The following is a 26,585-nucleotide window of genomic DNA, read 5'->3' as shown; positions in this document are numbered from 1 at the left end:
CCAAGTTATTCATTGATCATTTATTATGTTGTTATAACTTATTCTAATTAAATGAATGATAAGAATCTACGAAAATTTCTTTGTATTTCTAAAAAAAACAAAACAAAGTATCCTATTCAAATTATCTTCTATGAAATTGTAGATCTAAATTCATCACTCTTATAAAAGATTACAAGATATAGGTATTTTGAATTATATTTAAAGAAGAGATGAAAGTATTTCCTCTATTTCAATTATAGCTATTTTAATTTAATGTTGCGAGATTGTTTAAATTAGTTCATTAGTAATATATTAATTGTTATTAACTATAGATTAAGAAATCTAGGTAACTGAACAAATTCGAATATACAAGACCTTGGTTAGAAAAAATAAAACTTATTGATTGATTGAAAATATGATCAGACTTATTTATGAGACTGGAGGATATATTTAGACTATATTAAGAGCAGAAAATTAAAGTTCAATTAAAATGTAATAATTAATTATGTTTTATGGCTTAGTTTTTTAGAATTCTTTAAAATGAAAATTCAATAATGTTCGTTTATAAACTCTGAAAATTATACTTCTTATTCAGTCATTAGTTTAATTTCATTGGTTGAGTTTGAAAATTTTGTTTAATTGGGAATGATATACCTGATGTTGATGATTATTTGTTCTCGCCAGTATCATTTTTTCTAAATTGTATTAGAGTGCTGATATTAGTTAAGATACAAACTATAAAAATTCACAAATAAGAACTTTCGTCTAAATTTGAACGAATAGTTTCAGAATATTTGGGCGCCGACTTAATGTGAGACATTCTTCCTCTTTAATATAAAAAATCACATTCTAATATTGCAGTTATCCAGTATTGTCTAACATTAATAACATTACATGTGATCTCTGGTTCTAAATTTAGCTATAAATGAAAACTATGAGTTTTATGGTCTAGAAATTTAATTCTTAATACACCAGTACAAATGCTGACACTTTGCTCTCTAATTTATTCTAAGCAATTTGATAGTATTACGTTACCTCAGTAAATTAGATTTTATTTGTAGTTTTGAATAAAAAGAGGAAAATCAAATGACAAGTTGTATTTTTTTAATTTCTTGAATGTAAGTCAGTAAAGTTTGTCAAGTTATAAATCTACCGAAGAAAACCCGTCTCATAGATCCGAGATCTACATGAGTCCCTTTTCGTTTAAAACTGTGTAATACATGTTTTAATGAAATGATATAACCATGACTTTTATTAGAATTTTAAAAAATGACAAACCGTATTTATACTTTAAATTCATTCTTAAATTACTCAGTCATAAATGCTTCACCATATGCTTGGGAGAAGTGAGGTCCTTTTATACATTTATATGTAAATAAAAACCAGTCATTTGTTTCATTCGTCCATATTATAATTTAAAAACTATATTACATACCTTTTTTGTCAAGTAAATCATGATTTGTAAAAGAGAAAAGAAAAATAACAAAGTAAAATAAAATCCCAAGTGGAAATATTGTTAATTCAGTCATATCACTTATTCCAATACACAAGTTTTAATCATAAGTTGGACGAGACTATAATTTATGGACGACCTTTGAAGGAATCTTAAGTGACCTTGAGAAATATTCACTAATAAGAAAACAGTCAGTACAGAGGAAAAATATATTATACAAAACAAAAGAAATAAAGTGGATTCACTTCTGTTACATGGTTCAAAAATTTTTCAAGGTTAGAAAGAGGTTCAGAGGTTCTAAATGTATACAGTAGAGGAAATCATGTATATGGCTCCATAATAGTCGGCTTCTGGAGATATGATTAGTTCGGAAGGACTCTTTCAGCCTCGACCGCATAGCTTTAATATTGTTTGTGTGCACTCTGGTTGTCGGGTCCACAAAATACCACTTATGGATAACGACAATGCACATAACCAACTCTATGTAGGCGTCTGTACTCTCTCCAATCGTTCGTATATATTGTAGAACCTGGATGCAACCAGTTTTACTGGTGCTTTTATTATCCAGTTCGCAACAACTGTCATAATTTGCCATAGTCTCAAATTGGATCTAGCAAAATAATCTTGTCCTAGCAGACCTTTTACTCCAACACATATTACATCGGGAGGCATCATCACAGTAGTCTGCATAAGGTCCACAAGTCATTTGAGTACAACAGTCACAAACAAAGGAACTTCTTAGTAGTCTTATTTGTTGTGGACACTCAATTATCACGTTTTATCTAAAATCTGCTGTGAACCGATCATACGTCAGTATCAGGTACTGAAACTGGTGCCGTGAACTTGAAACCCCTCAAACGCTCGCCCATAAATTATGGTCCCGCCAAAAAATTCTAGTGATACTAATAATGTGCGGTCGGCAGTGTATGTTTAAGATTCAATTTATTGAAATCATGATCCGCACAATATGAAACGAATTAGATTAATGAAGTTTATTCAAATTCAGTAGTTATTAATGTATCATGTTGTGCTACATTAAGCCTAATAATCCAAAAATATTCCCCCATCTATATGTAATATTTTACAGTTGAGTGTATACCTAAATTTTCTTAACTTGTATGTATATATACGTGTGTGGTAACTTCAACTAATCCATGAAATTGAGCGACACATCCACCATTGTCATCAGTGAGTTACTACCTCACAACAGTCCCAGTTGAACTTCACTGGTCACTGCTTTCAGGTTTTTCATAATGGTCTAGTTTCAAATGACTCATAATCTCAACCATTAAAAAGTTACTATGTAATATCTACAAAACCCATCCTGAAATCCTAATAAATAGATAAATGTGATATAGCTTATCAGAAATACTATAGTAGTAGTTTATATACCCTAAAGACATTATTATTATTGAGTAAAAAAACTGAAATGACTTTAATGGTGCGACTATAATTTATGGACAACCTTTGAGCAACTCTAAACTGACCTTGAGAGTGCCCACCTAATAACTAGAATCAAATGAGTTATATAAACTAATGTAAGGAACTAAAATTATGATTTACAGTTGATAGTTAGGATTAGCAATTAATTTTTGAATTTTCATCACGAACTGACATAATCTATACTGCCAAAATTCTATTCAACCAAATGGATGAGTGAATTTTGCACCAAAATTTAAAACCTGATTGGTTAGTTTCGTCCATAAATTATAGTCTCATCACTTTAATTAATATTAATATTAATTATCTGATAAAATTCTATAAATTCGTTTCTTTATCTACATCATTTTTATCATTAAATCATAAATAATTTTTTTAAAAAAAAGAGTATTTCAAGTTGATCAAACTCTATGAAGATGATTTAATTATGAATTATTTTGTGTTCATCATCAAAAAGGATTAAATGAATGATTCATTTTACAAATGAATAACAGGGAGAGAGAGAGAGGAGGGAACAGTAACTTTTGAAAAAAAAGTGTTAACATTTTGCTTTTATTTGAAATATAGATGAAAAATATTCATAGAACGTATCAGTTACTAAGAATTTAAAAAAATTGAAAAAAAAACTCTCTACGTGAAGACCAATACCTATAGAAATTTCAATAGTTGAAATCTTGAGTCAACTGAAATTAGACCATCATGGAAAACTTGGAAGCATTGGACGGCCGTTTTGGTCCTAGTATGGGACTCCTCATCAATGCGCATTTATGAAGTTAGACATTAACACCGTTGGGTGTTGGTTCAGTGGTCTAATGGTTGAGCGCTTGTGCGCGAGACTGATAAGTCCCGGGTTCGAATCTCGCGAGGCGGAATCGTGGATGCGCACTGCTGAAGAGTCCCACAGTGGGAAGAAACGGCTATCCAGTGATTCCATGTTTTCTATGGTAGTCTAGTTTTAGTTGACTCATGATTTCGACTATTGAAATTACTAAAATCTCCACAAAACCCCTTCTGATCATAGAAATTTATCGTTTAGTAAGCTAAAACTTAGAACAAATATTTAAAGTATGATAATAACTTGAAACAAACAATCTTGTTTCCTACCCTTTCACTTTAAATGAGATGAAAATATTGAATTTACTAAGTATAAAATAAATATTACACTTAAAGGCGCTTATCAAACAATAAGGTTTATCAACTTATGAGGAACGAGTTGGTGTCCAAAATAAATAGGAAATCGACATATCATTTGCCTCCAAAATACGACAATAAATCTATTTATCAAGTGACGTATGCGGGATAAAGCATATACAATAGAAAATGAGAGAGAACAGTATATGTTTGTATTAAATACACTTGGTATTGTTTACTGAATCTTCCCATTGCTGTTCAGGACTGCAATTGATTAGTCTATTATTGGCATATGTGCATACTGTGCGTATTGCCTCAATATTGCCTTAAGCATTGTAAATTAAGATGGATGGTGACTAGCAGTGGAATCCAGTGCGTGCGTTTCGTCTCACTTAGGACTCGTCAGCTGCATGTACCTGGATCTCAGAGTTGATGTTCACTTTGGAACTTGGACCCAGTACTGTTCACTCCAAATGCCATCTAAAGTATACTTAACTAAATGGTGACTAAAGGGAATTTAACAATCCAATACCTGAACACTTAAACGATATTTGCTATAATGTTGCCGTTCTTAACTCTTTCAAAATGATTGATAGACAAAAGAATACAGGCTTATTATGTGCCAGTGACGTAGTAGCTAGCAGAAAACTTTAGCCAAGTCTATGAATTCAAAAAGCGACAGTTATCAGCTTACCATGTCAGTGGCATTATTGCTGGTATATTTATTTTAAATCCTCTCCGTTTAAAATTTTTATCGTCATTATCACCAACAGCTTTAATGTAATTCGTGTCTTTCATTTAGTGGAGTTCATATGCAGAGTATCATTAAATCAGTTCGTTTTAAAAACCTATGCAAATAACAAAAATAGATTAGTATCAGTTTTTCATCTGTTTCTAATTCAACTAAAATAGATTATAGATAGTCCTGTAGTTGAGAAATAAAATCACAGACAAAAATTATTACTATCCGAATGGAATTTGCGGAGATTGTAGTAATTTTATTAGTTGGATGCATGAGTCGATATGAGTTAGACCACCATTGAAAACCTGAAAGGAGCAAACTGCCGTTTTTCCTAGTATGGGACTCCTTAGCAGTGTCGAGTAGAGACAGACATCTACCTCAGATAAGGGATGAATGATTGCGCAATACCATGTGTCGACATAAGTTTGACATTAATACCATTGGATGTCGGCTCAGTGGTCAAGAGGTTTAGTGTAAGAGCGTGAGATTGGGTTCGAGTCTCACGTTGGGAATCGTGGATGAGCTCTGCTGAAGAGTTCCATGCTAGGACGAAACAGTAGTTCAGTGCTTCCAAGTTTCCAGCAGTGATCTAGCTTAGATCGACTCGCGAATTCAGCTATTAAAAAGAAATTATTATAATCAAAATTTGATAGTTTTGAAGCTTATGATTTATGTAATGAGCAATAAATGATCAATTGAAAAATCCATTCAAACAATTTAAATTTATCTCCGTTGAATTATTTGCTTTCAAAACAAGAATAAACTGTCAGAATTACTAACAGTTATGACGAGAATTCCAGGTTTCTAAATGCTTTTCACAATAAACTAAGTCGAACGTTTGTAATTCATTCAAAAATTTTCAAATATGAAATTGTATGACTTTAAATGAAATATGTAGTTTTGTGAATGTTTCAATGTTGATCTTTGTTATTTAGTGATAACTAGCTGTTGAACACCTGCTCTAATTATCACTATATTTATGACTGGTCATCTTGATATAGTCTTATATGGTGTCAGGTAGTTAGAAGTATTTCTTAATCGTAACTAAACATTGGTTGCTGTCACATGTCAACAATATTGTCGGTTTTAAATTCTTATCACTAAATATAACCTTTAAGAACTGTGCCACTTAATATTCACCAGCTGTTGGTGTTGTTCAAATGAAATATATGACATCATTAACATCTAGTTATGTTATAGGATAAGTTAAAAATACTTCTATGATGAATTTGTATTAAGTGAGGTATATTTATCGACCTGCAATTGCTATCATAATCCAAAAATAACATTTTATACATTAAAAATTTAAACGATATACTTTCTGTCAGAATTCTTTAAAATATTTTTGACGATATCATGGCTTATTTGTGTAAAACCATAAAAATTATAAGAACGTGTCAAATTAAACAACTCCCCCTGTAGCTCTTCTAAGGCTACTGCCGGTCCCAAGCCAACACAAAGAGGGAGGGTTGGGCATGGGGTCGGCAACTCAATCCCGTAGAAAATAACCTTTCTAAAAAACGCTAACCGTCAAATTAGACAAGAATTTTCGCCGCAGTCATTTTACTAATGATCGTAAGGACATATATATTGTTTAGTTTCGTTTTGATCTACATGAGAAAAAGCAAAGTGAATCATAAAATAATCATAGACTGAATCATTTCTAAAATCATAACATCATCATCATAGGCAACTAAATACCATTCATTTAGAATAAGATTAAGGTTTCGCTACCGGAAAATTGTTAAATATGTTTTTGAAGTTATTAGCCTTAAGGCATCCAAATATGGTTGACTATTTCAATTAATTATAAATACTTATAAGCAATTGTTGTGATTGGGAAATTCATGTGATCATGTTAGTTTATATGGCTTTTGGAGTATTAATATGATTTCTGTAAGTGTTTCTTTGGTAATAAAAGGCATTTCAAATCCAACATACACATTGAAAGAATGAAATATCTATTTTTCACTTATATTCAGAGTGCTGAAATTGAGATCATGATTTAAAACTAAGCTAAATATATAAATAACCAATAAATAGTTGACAGCTGTTTTATCCTTATATGAAATACCTCAACAGTATTCAATTTGATTATTTGATTGAAGTGAATCCGTTGTTTAAACTATAAATTAACGAATCTACAAAAACGATCCACAATGGTATAAGACGTTAAGCTTATGATTCTGAATTTATGATAACTAAGTGTACCATTTATATAATATGATTAATTTGATCAGGAATTCTCTAAGGTGTTTGGCTCTGTCATTTTATCTCGGAATTCGAATTATGTTTGAGTACATTGATGATAAGATTTTTTTTCACATTGAAGTTTTTCATTGAAGTGAATTTAGTCATTAAGTGAAAAAATGGGGTTAAGTGGTTTATCCGTACGTTCTGACCAAAAAAGAAAAAAATGAATTGATGAGATGAATGTTGCATAAGAATGGTACTTGAACAGAACAATGAAGACCTGTTCACAACTTTATAATTGTATAGTCCAAGTACAATATTTTGAAAACCTTTATTAACGTCATATAATCTATAGTTCGTTGTAAAGGGATTGTAAGACCTAAATAAATATTTTATAAGAACTTATAAGCATCGGATTTCATAAGTATATCTTAATCATAAATTGGAGAAAGTTATATATCCATTATCAATTATGAAATCATGTTAGAAAAGAATCAACACATAGGATCATCAGTATGTTACCGGATTGTATAAAACACCACTACTCGAAAAATATCGTTAAATCTATGCATATTTTATTTTGACAAACAATCAAAACGTTTTATTCAAGATTAATTTCAGTCAATTTATATTTTGAATAGTTTATTATTGGTGAAAATAATTATATGAAGTATAGTGAGAAGTTGTTTATTTTCCACACCTTATTATGTTCGCTCTGCTAGGTGATTTCAAATTATTATCCACTGTTATTTGATTAATGAACTAGGTCATATGGATAAAAAGTAGGAAGTATAAAATATAATCGTTCTGTGGATAGTATAGATTTATTGTCATATAACAGTCTAGAAAAAAAAACTAATTTGATAACAGTAATCACATTAACTGCTACCTTGGCAACTAATCGAGATTACATTGATTTCAATACATGGTAATAAATAATCAATGGTAATAGGAATTTTTTCAAAAATAAGTTAAATAATACATTTTGGATTATAGGTAGTATGATCTTTAATGAACTCTTATATCAGCTTTTAAATTATAAAATGAGCTAAAATGGCCAAATATATATATGTCAGCTTTTATTAGAGTATTTTAATAATCTGTCATAAAGAACACCGGAATCTACATTCCTACCAAAAAAGGAATTTGTGATAAAGATGAGATTTGATCAGAACTGAAGTCTAAAAACGCTATGATGGTCTCGGTGCAATGATTAATTTGATATGTACCTTAATTGCAAGAGAAAGATTATCAATGACGAATAGCTCAAAGTTTTTGTCTAGACTAGATTTACTGAAACATTATCTAATGATAAGTTATATCCTTTGAAGAATAAATGCTTTTTTAATAATTACTGAATATTATATACTAGGATTTATTTTTCATGAACAGTATGTAGTTAATTCCTGAAATGTATTCTGGTAACCGATACTGTCGGTTCTAACATTATTTTCCAACAAAAATCATTAATTTTTTTGCGCTTAACGAGGAACTGATGGATATTCTGATCTACATTCAGATGTTTCTCGACTTTTTATAAAAAAAATTGTAAGCACTACAGTTAATCCCCACGGAATAACTACAGATCAATAACAGCAATAGCGAGTAGAGTTTAAATTATATCGCTACCTGTGTGATGTTAATGAATGTAAGTTAATAATTATTCACCACCATTTAAGGGATTTCTTCTCACAAGACTTGAAGGTCCTATATTTCATTTCGAACAGTATCAAATTTGCTCAACAAAATGTAATAATGAAAATAACTATTCACTTCTTGCTGTCATTGACCGGTCATTAAACTATCAGTTCCTAATAAGAGTATCCATCAGACTATTAAACTATATGAATCCTAATGTGTTAACAAAGTATACAGTAAGCAAGCAAATTATTAGTATGCCAATATTCATTCGGTGATATCATTTGAGTAACAAATATTTCGGGAGTAAATTGTATTCCAAACACTGTGAGATTTGAATATTATAAGTTCAATTCCTGTTTAAATCGTGGGTACCAACCAATGCATCAATCCAATCAATCCGTGATGTAAACTACAACAAACAAATTTATTGAAGCAGGAAAAAAAGTAGAAAACAAATAAAACATTTATTGTTTTATTATAGGTTTCTACTTCTTCCGGTTACATATTCGAGGGATAATTTGATTGTACAAAAGTGCAGTCTCCCTCCATGATAATTGCCATTTTTCTAAGTCATCTGTCTAATATGTGTACAGATTACTCCAAAAAGAAAACATATCTCCTTAAACGGGATGTTATTAACTGTAGCACTGTTATTATGTAATATGTTATTAAAAATTAAAAAGTGAATTTAATGGACTAGAAATAAACATTTCATGTTATCATCATAAGAGTTTAAAATGCCCGGTATCATATAAGTACCATATGAAGAACTATACTGTCAGTAAAAAGTAAACAGATAAACTTCATTATAATTCCGTACTATGAATAATCCGAACTGTTTTTGTCAGTACTTATCAGTAAACCATATATATTCATGATGTGTTACTCATTTGGGGGGTGTGCGTCAATCAAACGAAAACAAAACATTAATTAAACTTTCTAATGATGAAATTAAACGAAAATAATTTCCAATTACTCTATCATAGAACGTAAGCTGCAGTACCAAACTTATATATTTCTGATAACCGTGAGGTTTTTCTATATCAAAACAATTTCATGGTAGTTACTTATTTTTCTATAAAAAAATATGATAAGTATGTGAACAATAGGAAATTTGACTACTTGAATTGTTAATTAACCATTCTATACTCAATTAACATGGGAATAGAATCAAAGTATTTCTAGACATGGTTATTCTACTTTGTGTATTTATGGAAAATAAAGGATGTTTTACTTTTTAATTTCATTATTTTATATAAAATAAAACCTCCTCTACAATCTCATTACATAACATGTTAACATTTCTACTTTAGTTATGTAATCTCTTTGACAATATTTCAACCTTTCATTTCAAAAGTATCATTCAGTAAATGAGAATATTTTGTGAAATAATTTTATTTCAATGGTAAAGATCATGAGTCAGTTGAAGCTAGACCACCATGGAAAACCTGGTAGCACTGGACGGCCGTTTCGTCCTGTTGTAGGACTCCTCAGCAGTGCGCATCCACGATGGATATGTTGCTCAATTTCGTGGATTAGTTCAAGTTTGACACTAACACCGTTGGATGCCGGCTCACTGGTCTAGTGGTTAAGTACTAGAGCGCGAAACCAGTAGGTTACGGGTTCGAACCTCTCAGGAGGCGATGTCGTGGATGCGCACTGCTGAGGAGTCCCACGATAGAACAAAACGGCCGTCCAGTGCTTCCAGGTTTTCCATGGTGGTCTAGCTTCAACTGACTCATGATCTTAACCATTGAAATTACTATAATACCCACAAAACCCATCTGAAAATAATTTTATCTCTAGTTAGTCAAACTACACATCAAATCCCTCCTTAGAGAATATATTGCCATGTGTTAAACGTGTGCTAAATGGAACTTTAATTCAAGATGAATGTTTAATAAATTCTTTAATTTAGTTTATTTTAAAAATGATTTCTAATATAAAACGACATGATTTAGAAAACAAATGAAAGATAACTAGCATGAATAGATGTTTCGTCTTCATATTTCTAATAACAGATTAATATTCATAATCAACTAACTGATTATTAAGCTCTAATTAGGAAGTAATACTATTTTGCTAAGTGAATATTTCAATGTAATTTTGACATCTTATTGGCAAGAATTATAATATCTTGATTTAAATCAAATCATAAATTGATAAATGTTAGACTACCGTTGAAAACCTAGAATCATCAGACGGCTATTTCGTCCTAGTATGATATTCCTCAGCAGTTCGCATCCACAACTTCGCAGCAAAGGGAATCGGGCTCAGGACGTACAGTCTCGTAAGCGACCGTTTAATCTATAGACCACTGATCCGACACTAAACGGTGTTAATGTTTGACTCCAACTGATTCACGATATGGCCCAACCCCCGTCCACCGTCTTCGGTAGTTAACTTTCTCACACCAGACACGGTTGAACTTCACTAGTCAAGGCTTCTCATTGAAGCTCAACAGTCTCCACAACCCCATACGAATAATATTCCAAATGTTGGAACTACATCATACTGAAATTTACGATGTGATTGAAATCATTTATAGTCAGGAATTATTCATGAAAAGAGTTTCAGAATCAATATATAATTAAATGAAATGTGTTTATTCCTTAAATAAGTGTAATCAAATTTGCATCATTATGGATCTTAGAAACATCCGTAATTTTGTACTAAATTAGTAAATACTTGCTTTAAAGTTAAAACATTCTTAGCTCTTTTAGATTAGAATCTAACATTCTAAATTCAGACACCTAGCATTTTAGTGACAAATAGTGGTCAAAAATTTAACCACACACACAATTTTAGGAATGGTCGAAGTACAAGGATAATGTTCAGAATTGACTGACCATTGAGTAGTGACCAAAATCATATTTGTCTAATCCTTTAGGTTTTATTTATCAGGTTCTAACACGGTCACTGTTTCAAGTGACTCTCCATCGTGCATACCATGTTATAATGTTAGATAGCTAAAGCTAGTTCATATGATTTCCTAAGGTTTCGTTTTGACTACCTCCAACTAGCTAACATAGAGGAATAATGTTTTCTAGTAACCAGTTGCTTTTCATACAATCAAAATCACCTTCAATAACAATTAACTTCTGTAACTATCAATTCAATACATTAGGTTTTTCCTTTAAAAATTCATTCAATATGCAGTACTATTCCAAATTCTTATTAAAGATATACAATATATTTCTCAAAATTACTACTGTAGATTCTTTCATAATCTGTTATTTTACTCAAATCATAAAACCACCGAAACCATATGATACTTAAAAAAAGTGATCACGACCAAACCATCCAGCTCAAAGAACAAAACTCCATCAAATCATCCACCTGAGCTACAAATCTTCTCCACCATCTCATGATCAATAAAAAAAATCAATACATATTCTCATCAACAACAAAGATATCCCTTAAAATAAATTGTTTTCACAATGCAAAAACATTTTAATTGTAATTTCCTAATATTGTTTTTTTCTCTTTTTTTGGCATGTAGATAATTTCACTCATCACATTCATTTATGCAATAAATTTATCACTCAGTTAGAAACGTTTGTTTCCATGCAAATTTATTAACATTCAATAGACTATTTAACCATGTTATTTTCTTTCATTTGTAAAATTCAATCTTTGCAGTCTCTTTTTTTTCTTTTTGAAATCTCTAACATGATGAAAGTTTGAATTGGTTAAGAGTAAAAGTACATCATGTATATTTTGGAAAAAAGTAAAGCAATAACATTCAAGTGAACATTTAAAAAGGAAAAAACAGAAACAATGTAAAACATTTATTAATTATTTCCCACTGAGAAAAATTATTTTCCTATCACTTATCTCTTATCAGCTTGTCAATTTACTATATATATATATATATATATATATATATATATATATATATATATATATATATATATATATATATATATATATATATATATATATATATATATAGAGAGAGAGAGAGAGAGAGAGAAGGGGGGCAGGGGGAAGAAGAAGATGGAATAAATGTTCCTAAATGTGCAAATATGAGAACTAGACAAAAATACCTTTCAACTATTTTGTCATGAAATGAAGGAAACTGATGTTAACAAAAAAATATATAATGAATTTTAAAGTGTTAATACATTTAATAATTTTAAATAAAATTGTTTAAAATAAGTTTTTAAACTCTTAGTTGTTTTCCAACTTTTGTTGTTATCATAAACAAATTAAAACATGTTATTTCGGATTGAGATCATGAATCGATTAATGTTATAAAATCATTGAAAATCTGGGAGCACTGGAAGATCGTTTAGTTTTAGTATGGGATTCCTTATCAGTGCACATATACGATACAACACGTGGGCATCGAACCCAGGATCTTCAGTCTCGCGCGTGAACGCCGAATTAATGAAATGAACAGTTTACATTATTATGTATGTGTTTATATTACCGAACATGTTTCAATGAATTAAAAACTGAGTAATGCAAAGATCTGATGCAGACGTAAAGGTGAGGATTGGCAAACCAAGGGTCGCATTCCTACAATTGAAGAACATATGGAACTAAAAACAACTGTCTGTCAACCAAAATCAAAGTGAGAATCTTCAGTACCAACGTCAAGCCAGTTCTACTGTACAAACCTGAAACTTCGAGAACTACAACAACCACCATCAAGAAGGTACAAGTATTTATAAATTGCTGTCTACGCAAGATACTCAACATCCATTGGTCGGATACCATCAGTAACATCCTTCTGTTTAAGAGAACAAACCAGCTTCCAGCTAAAGAAGAAATTAAGAAAAGACGATGGAAATGGATAGGACATACATTATGTAAATCACCAAACTGCATCACGAGACAAGCCCTAACTTGGAATCCTGAAGGGAAGCGGAAAAGTGGAAGGCCAAAGAGCAAATTACGTCGGGAAATAGAAGGATGAATAACAACTGGAAGGAGCTTGAAAGGATTGCTTTGGACTGGGTTGGATGGAGAATGCTGGTGAGCGGCCCATGTTCCTTCACGAGGAGTAACAGGCGTAAGTAAGTAAGCAATCTTCGTCTTCTTACTAGATTATCGAACGATAATTTTTGTAGTGCACAAGCTGTACTAATGAGTATAATGTGGTTTGCCCTATAGTGCTTAATAAGAAGGATCGATGTTTAAAGCATTCTAATATTTCGAATACATAACTACAAGGGAATAACTTTTAAAATGTATGACTATACCTTCCAGTAATATTTGTTATTAATTTCAAACATTAGATTAACAGTTCACTTGATAATTGTTTGCTAATTTTTGAAAAATAATAAGACAAACTAAATGGAAACCTAGAAAACAACTATTATGTTCAGCAGTTAAGAGACATACTGTAGTAAACAAAAACTTGGTTGGGAGAACCAATTTATTCTTAAGTGCAAAATCCCAGACTGAGTCAATAAAATGTGAAAGTGATACATTAAATACATATATACCCATATTCTTTGAGTTGTCCTTTAAATACTCCATTGTTCCTCTAATTCTGTAGTTATTTCGATTGCTCTCAGACTTTCTTCCCCTTCTCTTCATTTCAATCTTCTTCTGCTAGGTATCTCACCTCTGATTGGTGCTACATACTACGTATATCTGTTAGCATAAATAGCATGCATCACACTCGTCCACCTCCTTAAACGGTCGCTCCTTCAGTCGTTGTGCTCAACGTTCTGCGTACCTCTTTATCTTAGTCTGTGCTTCGCTTCTTATCGGCTTGTTGAGTTCGCCAGCCCAATGACCTCCATAGTGCTGTCAACCATCTGGCCCGCCTAAATCCGATATCCACTCAGCACCCGGGACGTCAAACGACCCGTTAAGACATCCACATCTAATGTTCGCCCAGCACTCGGGACGACTCACATCCTCTCCCCGCCGACAGTGACTTTTACACCAACTACTAAACTAATATACCATAAAATACTATGAACTTCTCGTTTACATCTGCACTTAAATAAATCGCTTGGTTAGGTTATCATAAAGTGTCAAGTATATCAAAGTTTTTTACGAGATATCCGAAACCATTTTAACAACATACATTTTTTATCTATCCGGATTTCAATTTTACCTTCTATGAAGCAACTGGTACTCAATCTGATGATATGATAATGTGTTCTTGAAGGTGTTTATGAATAAATAAATGTTACTTAATAAAATAATGCAAGCCTTAACTTGAATTACTCGCAAATAACGCGATAAAACTGGATTCCTTCCTAGTCTATAATCCGAAAACAAAAAACACAACATTTACTGAGTTACTCCAGTGAAAAGAAAGATAGGTGGTTATATTTGTTCTAATGAAGATCACAAACAAATAATTATTATGAACAAAATACACAGTTTTTAGTGATTTGTTTTTCACAAACGGTTAACCAGAATCGATTAAAATGTTTCTAAGTAAAGCTTACCAATTATTAGTAGTTTGGATTATTGTATGAACCCAGTTTCATAAATGGCATTAAGCTAATATTTTACAACCGAGTAATACGAGCTAATGAGTCAACTATTTCAATACTTTCTCCATAAAATTCTGAAACAGCAAATTATAAAGCGAAATGGTTTTTATCCAGAATGAATAAACAAACGAATTCAGTTTACATAGTATAATTTTGAATGATATGTACAAGTTTCAGTCTGACGATTAGTTATTTTACATCACTGCAATAACTGCAGTAGGTCATAATGAATCTTATCCTGAGAGGACGTCACAATCATCATTTGTTATTCATTATACTTAGTTTAGTTTCCAAGCTTAATAAGGTAAATATAATTCCACTATAGACTTTCACTCTGACAGGGCAAAATTTTCAAAGATATTAGTTCTTTCAAATAACTACAGAAGTTTTCTTCTTATTTAAAGGACATACCTGATTGAGTTACATCAAAATCTAAAAAGAACTGTCAACAGAAAAAGTTTTCTTCATTAGTCATTCGGCAAGAAAATTTTATTTTGATTTAATTTGATAAGGAAAATTACGACAAAAACAATTGATATCACAACAGTTGACATACCGATTAAATATTGAATAACTTAAGATTGTATTACTTCAGATTAGTTTAATAGAATTTCGGTAGAGTGTCAAATAAACTAGAAACAAGTGAATTTTTCGAATACAATTAACAAAAAAAAAGAGTAAGTTGACAAAAGTTTATCTTCCCTGAGAAAAAAAAAACATTAATTTTCTTAGTTTATATCATGCAATCAATAATTAATTGTCAAGAGAAAATAGTATAGTCATATTATAACTAACTTGAATCATCGTTGACAATCTAATAATTCTCTGTAGTAATACAATTTATCACCAGTTTTATAAATCTTTATCGAAGTTGAAATTGAAATAAAAATGAACTGTTTCGAAATATTGAATGTGTTATTTATTGTATAGAATTTCAAGTTGAATTAAAATAAGTAATGTATGTCATTTTAGCTTAATGATATAAAAGTTGATCGTTCATCAAATGACTTGAAGGTTCTGGTTTCGATCACTGGTAGGATTGTGGTTCCTCATTTCTATTTAGTCTAGTGCTGGAACAAAACAGCTATTTAACATCGCTTAACTGAGTTATGATATTGAAATTCAACTAATCTCTACATAACCCATTCAATGACATGAATTTTAATGAAAACATTAAGATCAATTAATTGTTTATCTAAATGTTAACTAACTGTTTAAAATGATGGGTGATTTCAAGTATGTTAGCATTATTGATACTGAAGTTGAGAGAATGTTTAGAATGTCATCTTATGTGCACTCATGTTAACAACTAGAAAACTAAAGAATAAATAAGTCATGCAAGGTAAAATATCGTTTTTTTATTCAAAAACCAGTTTGTTTTTTATGATTAATTAGATTGTCTGATATGGTTTAACTGAATTGGTTCTTATAAACTGGAAATCAATCTACAGAGAATAAAATTCACACTAAAAAGGTATGCACACTAAGCAACATTATATTTAAGCATATGTTTATCCGATGTTGATAGTAGGGACTGCATTTCACCAGTTTGCATTAAGATCTGCAAATCCTGAGCAGATTGCCATGATAATATTCATAGTGAATACGGATTGACACCAGTAATAAAATTTAGGTCACACATTTTGTTTTATCAATTATTCATCAGCTGAATGTTGGCACAACCATTAAAATAATAGAGTACTAAGTTTCTATAATAGAAAGCTACTGAGAACAACTGTCGACTAGCACAAAGTCCAGAGATTTACTTCCAGTGATCTTAAACAGCTTATAGACAGATTGAATACTCAAAAAAACCGTTTCGAATATAATATGCAATAAAGTGAACAACACATTTGTCCTAAGAAATTGCCAAACTATTAATTTCCCATTTATGAAAATGGATTCGTTTGTATGAAAAATTTAGATACCATTTTAAAAAAACGATTAAATTTTTTGGTTAATGTTTATTTTTCAAATAACATTAACAACGATAATAATTGGCACAGGTAGAACTCAACGCTTTCGAATTATTTCACTGGAATTTTATGATAACTTTTTTATATTTGAATTCATGAGTCAATTGAAGCTAGACCACCATGGAAAACCTGGAAGCACTGTACAGCCGTTTCGTCCTAGTATAGGACTCGTCAGCAGTTCGCATCCACGATCCCGCCCCTCGAGATTCGAACCCAGGACTTTATTATTGCTATAATATGATAAGAGCTAAAGAAAATGTCGAACAACTGTTTAATTATGGGTTACGATTACTCAATAGTACACAGTGGATACAATAATAAATGTGGCTTATTTATTATTTGTATTGTCTATTTTAAAGAATTTAAACTATTTTATTGGTATGTATACTTCATTAACATCCAAAATGTACCTAATTTCTATAAAATCTAGAAAAAATATTGCTCGTTTAATTAAAGTAAGACAAAGTGATTGGTTATGTAGAACAGTGCTTTGCAAACATCGGATAAATGAGAAAAATATTAAAGGAAAATAATCACGTTAATTTTTTCAGCCGAAATTTTTCACTTGAATAATCACTCCAACCCGAAAAAATCCTCTTCTTAACATATTCGTCAAAATTTTCACGATTAGATACAGTAGAATTTCAAAAAAAATGTGTCCAAGTAATATGTATGCATTCTAAGTCGTATTTCGAATTGACTGGGATTTTAATTATGAACCGTTTGATTCCATCTTACTTATCTTGAAGCTTAATGATTACAGCTAGGCTTCATTCAAGATAATAAATTCAATCTTAAGTCAGATTAAGTATAAAGAATGTTAAACAGTTTGTATTTAGAGTAAAATACTTATGAAATACTTCCTGGTTTTACAACAGTTCTCGACTTTCATTTTGTAAAACTGAATAGTAAAATAAAATTTCCAATTTCTAATTACTTCATGAATATAAATGACAACAAAAAGTAATCACAATTCAATAAAGACCATATGCATTTAATTGAATACATTAAAACAGTTCACCACTAAAGCGTTTGTTTTGAGAAATAACATCTGGTCAGACAAAAAATTTGGGCAGTTTGTAAAAGTCCTTTCAAACATATCACGATATCTCATGACAGAATATAACTGCCAATTTTTCGAATGAAAAAATCTCTGTTTTCAATTTAGTTAAAAGTATTAATCAAAATTCAGTTTGTCTTATTTAATTCAAGATAACTCTTGAAGGAACTACTCAGAAGTGTACTACAGACTATAATAAAAATATCATATATTATTTTATCAGGTACATATAAAGATAGATGCGCACTGCTGAGCAGTCCCACAGTAGGATAAAATGGCCGTCCAGTGCTTCCAGATTTTTCATGCTGGTCTAGCTTCAATTGACTCATGATCTCAACTATTGAAATTAATATAATATCCACAAAAAATCCCTTCTGATATCAATCAACATATGCTCACTAATGACGGTCTCCAAGAGGTTTTTCCTAGAGTTCTAGCGAGAAGCACTGACCAGTGGAGTTCAACTGGGTCTGTTGTGAGATAGTAACTCACTGATGACAATGGTGGATGTGTCGATCAATTTGACGAATTGGTTGAAGCTAGACATTAATACCGTTGGATGCTGGCTCAGTTATCTAGTGGTTCAGCCTTAGCACGCGAGACTGATAAGCCCTGGGTTCGAATCTTGCAGGAGGCGGGATCGTGGATGTGCACTGCTGAAAAGTCTCACAATTGAACAAAATGGCTGTCCAGTGCTTTCAGGTTTTCCATGGTGGTCTAGCTTCAATTGACTCATGATCTCAACTATTAAAATTACTATAATATCCACAAAATTGAGAATAATCACTAGTTTTATTCATTTCGCTTAATTTTTTGTGAGGATTATCAATGGCGGAAAACGCTCTTCAATATCGATAAAACATAAGAGGATCAAGTGAGATCGGAAGAAAGGTGCACACCAAGATAAATGACCTTTGACACTGTTTTTACTATGGATTCTATCAGGGTGTTTAAATACTATTCATGTCTCTACCTGAAGTTAACGGTTTGACATTTTTAAGAATTAAGTGTGGAACCACTAACAATAGACCACCGTTCAATAAGGGACGAGAACTCATTCATTTCAAGGGAATGTGAAGAGGTAGAGATCGGTGTACATACTGTGAGATCATTAACATATTTGACAAGAGTGTTTTGTGTGAAAATGGCAGATCATGCATAAAGAGAGAAAAGACAAGATGAGAGAACAGCTTCTTGTGGAACATCTTTATGAGTTAGTAGAGACAGTGAACACTTTCCTCCGAATACAGTTAATCGTTCTCTTCCAGAAAAGTAAGAACAGTGCTATTTGTTTATTCTGCTATCGGTGTTGATGCTGATAAATTTGTTAAGTAGTGGTTATCTTGTAACAGACTGAAAGGAACAATTATAATCTTGTACCGAGCATCGAACATTTTTCCTACCCTTTTCTAAGATGAATATTATATTTTGATGCGAAACAATAGCAGTATCTAAGGTGCTTCTTTAACATTTTTAAGCAATCTAATTTGGATCACTCTAAATTTTTTATCGGAAGTTGAAGTGGAGGTAGCAAGAATTTTTCCATTGTTTTGAGAAAAAATAAAATTTATTCCAATGTGTCTAAATATAAAATTCACCTGGTTATTGGGTCTAATGCGTCTCTCACCTGCAAACTGTTTAAATAGTTCCCACATAATTGAAGAGTTTCTATAACATAGAAGCTTCTAGGTAAACATCGAGTTCAGATATTTAATCTCACGTTTTATCAAACCATTTAGTTTGTAAACTTCAATGCAGTTTTCCCCGTTGTACATTCTTTGTTTTTTCGTCCGAAATCGTTTTATTTGTGGAGAAGTAAGTCGATCAACACTTAGAAAAATGATTTTAGTGGGACAACAGATGTTGAAACAAAATTTAATATAATAGTGACAACATCAACGGTATTTTCTAATGACTTATCTGTAAATAATCCTCAGTATGTCGTATAAGACATTTTTTCATATTTTGAATATGTTTTCTTCTCAGTAATTCCTGCATTTGGCCTTCTTTGTCTGATATACGAATGATTGATAATATACCGTTTGGCAACTTGGATTAAGTTTCAAGCCTTTGAATTTCTGAAGCTCACAGTAAATTTTATAAGCGTTATAAATGAACAAATCATTAAAGTTAATGGTTGAATTCATGAGTCGATTAAAGCTAGACCACCATGGAAAACCTGGAAGCACTGGTCAGCCATTTAGTGCTTGTGTGGAACTCTTTAGTAGTGCACATCCACGATGCATCACGTGAGATTCAAACCCAGGACCTTCGGTCTCGCGTGCGAACGCTTAACCTCTAGACCACTAAGCCAGCCGGTGTCACAATTTCGTTGATTGATTGAAATCAAACATTAACACTATTGGACGCTGGCCGGCTCAATAGTCTAAAGATTAAGCGTTTACGCGCAAGACCGAAAATCCTACGTTCAAGTCTCACGTGATGGATCATTGATGCTCAATGCTAAGGGGTTCAATACGAGTACTAGACAGCCATCCAGTGCTTCCAATTTTTCCATGATGATCTAGCTCCAATTGAATTATGAATTCGATTATTAAAATTAATACAGTCTTCACAAAACCCCCCTTCTGACATTAAAAATCAATTAATAATTCCTTAAAAATAACGGAAATATGAATTTTTTTATTAAAAAAATGGGACCAAAATTTTTTTAAAAAAAGTGAAGAATAATAAGTTTATTTATTTCAGATAAATTTTGATTTTTTTTTTGGTTTTTTCTTAATTTGATAAATCAATAATTTTAAAATAGAAAAACACATAATTTGAAAAGTTATTATTTACATTTATCACTACTCCATAGAGATAGAGAGATAGAAAGAGAGAGAGTTTGTACCAGCATACATAGTTATCATCTTGTTAATATTAATATAATTTTAATAATATTTGATAAGTATGAAGAAGTGATTATACAAGATTTAAATATGTGAATAATATACTCCGTTTTTATCCTATTTGTTTCCCACAGGAACAACATAAAACTTATTATAAGTTAGATTATATGAATAAATTCTTATAAATGTATACAGTAATAAAATGTAAAGTAAAAAATAAACAAACAAACAAACAAATTTTGATAAACATATTTAGCTACTTTTTATAAAAGGAATATGTATGTATAAGACTAAGAGACAAATGATTATTTTATCTCTTTAATTTATAATTATAAATAATATACATTAAATTGAGGAATAGAACTTGATTTAGGAAGGGAATGTTTAATTCATCATTTCAAATAATTAATTGTTTTATGTTACTGTATAGTTTGAAATGATGAAATAAACAGCATAAAATATATCAATGACAAATCCTTATTTTCTTATCTAACTGTATAAATAACACTATCTAATCTTTTATACTAGATTATCAAAGTTATTTACTGCATATTATTCTTTAAGGAATTAGACTACATAACATATTGGAATGTAAAGTATGATAAACAATTCATTTGTTTTTTTTATTGAAACCATAAACCGATTGATGTTAGACCACCAGTGAAAACCTGGAAGAACTGGACGGCCATTTCGTCCTATCGTGGGACTCCTCAACAGTACACGTCCACGATCCCACTCTAGGGATTCGAACCCAGGGCCTTCAATCTCGCGCGCGAACACTTAGCCTACTGATAATTATCAATGATACTAATTTGGGAAGATTAAACAAACAGAATACATCGCTTGATTCATTTTAGTTCGTTTATGACTTGTACTCAATACAGTACTCAACATAGTGGTTTTAGCTGATCTTGTAAAAGCGTAACAGTATTGTTATATCGTTTTTTAAAATAATTCGTTCAAATTAGGATTAAATATTTTTCTCGCCAGATTTAAAACAATAATTTTTTTCTAAAAGAAAAAGTAAAGAATTTATACTAATCATTGCGCTTCATAAAGCGTGATAAGTAGAAAACTAAACTGATTGAGGAACAAAAAATTCAATTGGTTTAAAACGCTTACTTAATTCAGATAAATTAGCTATGTAAACTTGAAAGTAATGGATGAAATCAAACTTAATTTCTCTCTATAGTAGACAATAAATTTCAATCGACTAATGTATACCGCTATCATGACTGTTTTTATTAATAAAGTATTGGGTTTTATTTCTTTCTAACAGAACAATGAATAACATGATGATGATGATTAAACTCATACACTTGTTTATTCATAATTGTCTTAATTCCTAACTACTAAACAACATTAAAATGTAGTGGTGTGGCAACGCGAACTGATGTACGTATGTACGAAGTTCTAGGTTGTTACTGACTGACTGATTTAGATGAAAAAGTGATTCAAAAGTGATTCAACTCAATGTTATGGAATGTTAAACTTCATTAAATCATTTTTCGTTAAGGCTTTCTTGAATGTATGATACGAAGTTAAATTTTTAAAAATATACCATAAATATTCTTATTAATTTATTATCTTCCGTAATTTAGAAATTTAATTAGTTAAAATAAAAGTTATACATATAAAATGAGTACTTTTAATTATCAGGAGTTTTGTAGAGATTTTAGAAATTTCAATAGTTGAAATCATGAGTCAATTTAAGCTAGACCACCATGGAAAACCTGGGAGCACTGGACAGCCATTTCGTCTTATTGTGAGACTTCTCAGCAGTGCACATCCATGACCTCGCCACGCAGTATTCGAATCCAGCACCTATCAGTCTCACGCGCAAGCGCTTAACCATTAAACCACTGAGTCGTCATCCGACGGTGTTAATTTCTAACTTCACTGCTGAAGAATCCCATACTAGGACCAAAACGGCCGTCCAGTGCTTCCAGGTTTTCCATGATAGTCTAGCTTCAATTGACTCATGATTTCAACTATTTTAAATTAATCTATGAAATAATTACAAATTTATTTTTACAAAACAGATTCCATATATATTTTTGTTTTTCTTTCTATAGAAACATTCAACTGTCCCAATGTAATAAGTACTTACGGATAATCATTGAAAATGACTTGGGAAAAAATCCATACAAAAAAATTAGAAACATTTAATCCATTTCATTGAATTTATTATAAGAAAATTTAGAAACTGTATGTTTCCACCGATTTTTATTCCAAAAATAAATAAATAACTTATTAAATAAATTAATGATAGAGATAATTTGAAATTCTAAAGAGAAGTTGTTGATTGGTTAAAATACTTTCCAGCAATCTGATTGGTTAATATGCGTATGTACTAAAAAAATAATTAGATTAATTCAATTTTGTTTTGTTTTAACATTTCGAAAGAAAACATTTATTTTCTATCTTATCCCTTATATTTAATCATTTGAGTGAAATGAATAACCCATCTATTTATCATCTTCGTTACTGTGATATTGTTTAACCATATTCTCAAAGTACATCTTATAATATATATTGGCCTTATGATAAAATAATGTCACTTAATTATCTAATCAATATAGGTTATTAGCTTAATTAAAATTATTTGTGTTTAGCATATCCGAGTTATAAAAGTTGTACGATTACAAAACATCAATGAAAGAAGTAAAGTCATTGCAAATAAAGATGATGATTGAATAGTTTCATGAAAATACAGTTATTTCCTTCAAATATTTTGAAGTCAGTTCTGTTAACTCAACATCGAAAGATTTTATTTTTGAGTTTAAAGGGTTTGGTAGTTACTTCAATTACAACCAACGGTTGTTTTTTTTTAAGGTAAAATATGAGGATTCATTACACTTTACATGTACCAGAAAAATCTCTTACACAGCAAAGTTTGTTAATGGTAAACGTACGACATTCTTTATTTCCAAATATGATGATATTGGCACTTTCAAAATTAGGCTTTCAAAAAAGTTCTGTTTCTTTGTCTAGCTGTATTTATAAACAATGAGTTACAAGGTTCTTTAAAATATATTCAGACGAAACTGTAAGAAATCTTATTTTGAATGACTTGAAAAGAATTGTATTTAAAACACGTTTCTCTAGCCTTGATCTATATTTTCCACATTATACTCATCACATCCTCATTTAAAACATCAAACTTGTGGATATACTTGTTGAATTTTAAACTTAGTTAGTTAGTTATATAATATACCCTTGTGGGCCAGGGTAATTTTACATTGGTTTTCAGGAGAACTAGATACCATCCGGACTTTCACGTGACAACTCAAACAGTACAGCTCAACCCCGTTTAGCAGGAGAACCAGACACCGTATAGGCTCTAATGCTACAATCTGAATAGTACAGCTCAATCCTGTGGCGCAACCACACAGGTACCAGGCACCCTGGTGGACCAGAATTATAAACTACTGCCACAAATTTAAATAATCTGCCAGTCAAATAAAAAAGTATTCAAAATCATTTCCCTTAATAACAATAAATTAATCCCTAACTATGAGACACGTTAGCTGGATTTACCTGCATGTCAGAGTGGATGTTCACTACGGAAATTCAACCCAACACCGTCTACTCCAAACGCCATCACGTTATCTATTTAGCTACTGAGTTCAGACACCCTCTGACTTGTGTAATGATTGAGATGGCATGCAAACTGAAAGGTAATGTATTCGAGTCCTGGAGTGAACGTCAACATTATGATGCAGACACGTCCAGTTGATGAGTCCCAAATGTGGTGAATGCACATCCTGGATCCCACTACTACCGACTATCCATCTCTTCTTATAATATCTGTAACATAATGACAATATCGAAGCAATCTGAACACGTGCCTAAAAGTGACTAATCAATTGCGATCCCATACATCAATGGAACGACTCGAACAACAAATACGGATGAATTAATCCCTAACGGTTTTGATCATTTTCCTCAACTGTTCTGAATTATTTTCAAGACAGTCATTGAAACAGCTCATGCGATTACCTAAGGTCTTATTTTGTCAGTCTACTTGACTACTCATTATTCACTTGCTTCAGATAAACAATTTGTTATAAATATAATAAAGTAATAACATATTTTACTTGTTCGTGAGAATCATGCAGCTTCAAAAGTGCCTTAATTGTTGAAGTTTTAGTGTGAAGTGATTACGGTTGTAATTTACACAACCCAAGAACCAGACATATATCAACGATGACAATTGGTAGTTGTCAAGCTTACTGATTTATTTGCAATGTAAACTATTTTGTGTTAACTCCATAGTTTAGCCATATCATGCTCGTCACAAAACTTCATAGTACTTGATTTTATTCTGAGGTTATGTGTAAACACCAGTTATAAGTTCCGATATATTCCAAAACACTGCCACTTATTTCTAATGTTTTAATAACGAAAGTTCAACTATTAAAAAACTAAAAACTCATGGTACATTACAATAAGTAATTTACACTAGAAGTTAACATGCTTATTTCAAGCAGAACAAAAGTATAAGTGATCTATTGACAATGATAAATGTTCCCCGACACTCTGATTCATTCTATCAAACATCAAAAACGTATGTTTTTGTATAAATTATAAAGCTTATACAGCAAAAAGCTTGTACAGATATTTTTTAAATGCCGATATTCTAGACAGTTTTCTGATACGATATTCTCATCACATGCTCTCGGTTAATCAATCATGTTAGTAAATATGACTTTGAAGCTAAATAATTCTATTGAGTACACATGATTCAATGAAAAGGAAATGCTAAAAACAACAACAATAACTATATCCATCAATTGTTCGTCTAACGGAAATGCCGATGAAAATATGTACAACACTTGATCTCAGGAAATTCAAGCTCATTGCAATCATGTTCATAACTATTGAGATACATTATATTCTTAATCGGATGTTCTACATATGCTTAAACTGATGTTGTTTAACCAAAGATTATTAATCTTATAGAAAGTAATGACAAACTAAATTCACTAATTATTTTATACTTTTTGTAACCAGGGCGAATGGTTTTATAGTTTTTGATCTTGGATGATTATTTCTATTAAAAATAGTTTTACACATTTCAGAAGATATATGGAACTGTAAATTTCAAAATAGTTACTGTATACGCTATGTCTGAATGATACATCCATGTCTTTTAATGACCAAGGTCAGCCTACTATTGCATGAAGTGTGATGTAAATCTAGATATCCAAAGAGAGAGTGCGCAAACTACCAACTCTTCTCTCTCTCTCTCTCTCTCTCTGAGCTAATCACAAGGAAGCTTACACAAATCAATTAGTCATATATCAATAGAGGGTCAAAATCCGTTATTTTTGATCATTTTGTTTATACATTGAATCATTTTCAACAACTTAACACCCAAAGTTGCCGAACAACAATCAGAATGTAAATGTAATAAATATTTGTAAATGACTGAAAGCAATATTTGACAGCTTGAAAAACAAACATTTATCAGTTATAAAAGGAACGCTTTTCAAATGAAAATGGTTTGTGTATAACAGAATGTGATAACAGGTATGTTAGTAATGGGGGACACTTATATCGTTAATAAATCATTCAGTCTTTCTAAAGTTAATAAACAAAACTGCTCATGATAAATAGTTTCCTTACGAAGTTGCCACAACAGAAAT

The 26,585-nt window shown here is 31.0% G+C and overlaps 1 protein-coding gene across 1 annotated transcript in view; it reads right to left on the bottom strand.

Annotated features, from left to right (window-relative positions):
* Positions 1-23,166, bottom strand: part of MS3_00002207 (uncharacterized protein) — a 49,027-nt gene extending 25,861 nt beyond the window's left edge. Inside the window, exon 1 of the mRNA XM_012937370.2 lies at positions 23,045-23,166. The gene's annotated coding sequence lies outside the window, so the exon portion shown is untranslated. The remainder of the gene's footprint in view (positions 1-23,044) is intronic.
* Between the last annotated feature and the right edge of the window lie 3,419 nt (positions 23,167-26,585).

This window comes from Schistosoma haematobium, chromosome 1 (assembly GCF_000699445.3).
Source record: "Schistosoma haematobium chromosome 1, whole genome shotgun sequence".
Classification (NCBI taxonomy): domain Eukaryota; kingdom Metazoa; phylum Platyhelminthes; class Trematoda; order Strigeidida; family Schistosomatidae; genus Schistosoma; species Schistosoma haematobium.
Note: the sequence above shows the minus strand (reverse complement) of the source record. Positions and strands in the feature narration are given on the sequence as shown.